This window comes from Montipora foliosa, chromosome 5 (genome assembly GCF_036669935.1).
Source record: "Montipora foliosa isolate CH-2021 chromosome 5, ASM3666993v2, whole genome shotgun sequence".
Taxonomy (NCBI): domain Eukaryota; kingdom Metazoa; phylum Cnidaria; class Anthozoa; order Scleractinia; family Acroporidae; genus Montipora; species Montipora foliosa.
The window spans coordinates 2,186,390-2,189,762 of record NC_090873.1 but is presented as its reverse complement, the minus strand read 5'-3'; the positions used below and the strand labels follow the sequence as shown (position 1 = coordinate 2,189,762).

The 3,373-nt window shown below is 40.1% G+C and overlaps 1 long non-coding RNA gene across 3 annotated transcripts in view; it reads right to left on the bottom strand.

Moving 5' to 3' along the window:
• Positions 1 to 2,447, bottom strand: part of LOC138003352 (uncharacterized) — a 29,541-nt gene extending 27,094 nt beyond the window's left edge. For all 3 annotated transcript variants that reach the window (XR_011123505.1, XR_011123504.1, XR_011123506.1), the window contains exons 1-2: positions 2,292 to 2,447; positions 679 to 779 (exon numbers count right to left, since the gene is read on the bottom strand). This is a non-coding gene — a long non-coding RNA (uncharacterized lncRNA). The remainder of the gene's footprint in view (positions 1 to 678; positions 780 to 2,291) is intronic.
• Between the last annotated feature and the right edge of the window lie 926 nt (positions 2,448 to 3,373).

Below are 3,373 nucleotides of genomic sequence, written 5' to 3'. Positions count from 1 at the left end.
TTACCGTCTTGACTTGATAATGGCGTAGAGTAACGCCGAAACGTCGTCCATTTTTTAGAATTTTTTAAAATGTTTTTAAACAATCTTTTAGCGTTTAACTTTTCAATAAAATATTATTATATAATAAATAAAAATTGTCACTCAATCTAAGGGATGTCTATGGTATTTCTTCATAATGTTGCTTTTACGAATTCCACAGTCACTTTTGACATGCTACATGTATCTCCTATAGGGTATTAACTTTCTATTTTGCAACTCCATGAAGGTATATTTTTTTAGGGGACAGAATGAAAAACACTACACATTAATTAAACCTTCATTCATAGAATTTACACAGAAATTCCCTCCAAGACCTACTGTACCAAGCAAAAAACAGCTGCCTTTGTACTATATTCCCTGAAACATTTCAAAGATGGGCAAACAAGGACTCTGGGACAAAAGTAATACTTAGCATGGGGGGGAGGTACAGCAAAAATATGTTAAATTGAAATTAGTACTGGAAAGATTACATGCCCCTTCTTGTGCATGCATTATTTTTGGGCTGTACTGTATTTGGAATGGAGTGAGTGAGCGAGTCTCTGATACCTAATGAGTTAAAAAATAAGTTGTTTAATAACACAACAGAAAATTAAAAATGCCGCCTTGTACCAATTCTACATGGATTGTATGTAAGCTTACCGGTCTCAACACTAATACCATTTTGGACTCATGTCTGTACAGGGGCGAATCCATACTGGAGTGATTGAGCCTCCGATACCTCATGGCATGACTTCATCTATCTACGAGTCAAAAATTTATTTGTTTACTCAGAAAATTTAAAACATAGTGGTGTGCCCATTCTACATGTAGGTATTAGCTTACCAGTTTCAACACTAATACCTTCTTGAAGCAGTGTCAGTACAGGGGCGGATCCATGCTGGTTTCCACCATTTTACCAAAATCAGTCAGAAACATATGGGAAAGGGGACTTTGGAGAGTTAAAGCCAAAACATTCCCAGGAGAGTATGCCCCCAGACCCTTCAAGAAACATTTTCCTTGTTTTGGAAACCGGTCATTATCCCAGATCTGCCCCTGCGGCATGCCTATTTCGTGGGTGAAGGGTGAAGGGGGTGAAAACTGAAACAACCCAAACCTTTACAAAAATGCTAACCTTAGGCCAAAACATTATCTAAAGCATATTGCTTAGGTCTAAGGTTAGCATTTTTGTAAAGGTTTGGATTGTTTCAGCTATTGTACCCTTCACCCCTAAAATAGTCATGCCGTGCCCCTTCAGTAGTTACTCTTGTAGTCTCATTGATCACTTGTGCCTTTATAAGAGGTTTCTTTCTAAGTCGACCACTTATCTATGCTCAATAAAGTACCCGTGAGCTGTTTAACAAATCGAAAGTGGTTCAGCGTTGTCTGTACTCTTATCGACAACGATATTCGTCATCACAGTGGTCAAAATATTGTGGACTCACGAGGCGTAGCTGAGTGAGTCTACAACAAATTTTGACCACTGTGATGACGAATATCGTTGTCGATAAGAGCACAGACAACAATGAACCACTTTCGATTTGTTTTTTACCACAATATTCAACGCCAAAGAAAGTTTTTATTTCAGAGCGTGACCAAAATCATAACTCAAAGAAAGAGCAAGTGTTGTCTATAACTTTCTCGCAATATGATTGGTTTATTTCCAAAAATGAGCGTTCCTGATTGGCTATTACATTGCTTGACAAATTGACACAAGCATGACACAAGCAGCGCTGTCTAGACTCTTATCGACAACGGCAAATTAGCCAATCAGATTGCGAGATTACAAGCAATTGTGGTAAAAATGTTTATAGACTTGGCCCACCATCTGAAAGAATTACAAAGGAACATTTGCTTTTTACTGTACTTGCTTATACACCTGGTCAAAGCTTGACCTCCTGCATGTAAGGCCAGGGTCACCCAAAAGTCCATGGACCCCATACAGATCGCTCCACCGCCGGCATTTCTAAAACGAGGGTAAGGGTAAGACCAAGGGTCAGGGTAAGGGTAAGGATATGAATACAGAAACTATCCTAAAAATGCATAAAAGCCAACCTTAAACTTTTGTTTAGGCCTAATTAGGCCTAAGGTTAGCTTTTATGCATGTTTAGGATACTTTTTGTATTCGTATCTTTACCCTTACCCTGACCCTTGGTCTTACCCTTACCCTCGTTTTAGAAACGCCAGTCCACGGCCTACCCCTACGGATCATCCAAAAACAAAATACAAATACAAATATAAACAAATGAAATTAAATAACTTAAGATTTGACCTACCGGTTGTCTTGATAGCACTCGAGTCGCTGGCGAGATCCTTAAATTTAACAGACTAAGGCTCAGGATTGGGAGCGAGGTATATTAATCACATGTTGCCACTTCCTTCGCTGTGTACCGGAATGCTTCGAAATAGACCTCCTTCCGCCATTTTGTTCGGAAGAGAAGCTGTGTTCCATTTCGTGGAGCCTGGGGCGAGTCTCATATTTCCGCGGGAGAATGATTCGTACAAATAAAAATGGCGGTGGGAAAGAAAGAAAGCACAAACAGAACTTAGTCATTCGGTCTTTTTCGAAGCACTCCGGACCACAACGAAGGCAATACGTGATTAATATACCTTGCGCCCGAGCCTGAGGTTTTGGGGAACAGGGTAACAATGTCGAAGTATTTTAGGAAACAATTTAAAACAATTTTAGGGATCAAGAAGCTGGGAACAAGTTTGAAAGTAATTTTGGGAACACGGACACCCCCTGGGAAACCTCGCCAACTCTAGTGGTATATGGGACGATCGATTTATGATTCCCCCGGGTATGCATTCCAAGCTACTTCAGGTCTAGAGTTGGCCAAATTGAGGGTTTTCGGTTACTAACCAAATGAGAAAACTACTACCTGCAACGAGTGACCCTTTAAAAGTGACCAGTTTTAGACCCGGTGTCACGAAATAGCCACAGCTCATGACTTTGCTTTTTCTTTTTATTACAAAATAGACACGACCTCGGAGTAAGTTTGAAAGTTGGGGGGAGGAGGGTAGGTTTTTGGTATGGATCACGGAAGCGTGAGGGGGAGTGGGAAGAGGTCTAGGAGAAAACAACACGTTGCAAAATTGAAGATGCTAAGGATCAAGAGAAAAATAAGACAAATGAGATTGTGTTTATTTGCTTTTTTTTGCTCTGCCAGGGTGCCATTGACTTGTTCATATATATTCACAGCAAAGCCGCGGAAACAGCCACCACAAGAACGTCATGATATTAAAATACAACGTACTTAGCGCTTTAGTAATCGTTTACTCCAAGTTGTTCAAGGACGAAAATTATGTAGTGACTACCCAGGAATTCATCTGGTATGCAAGGCAAGGAAGTTTGGGA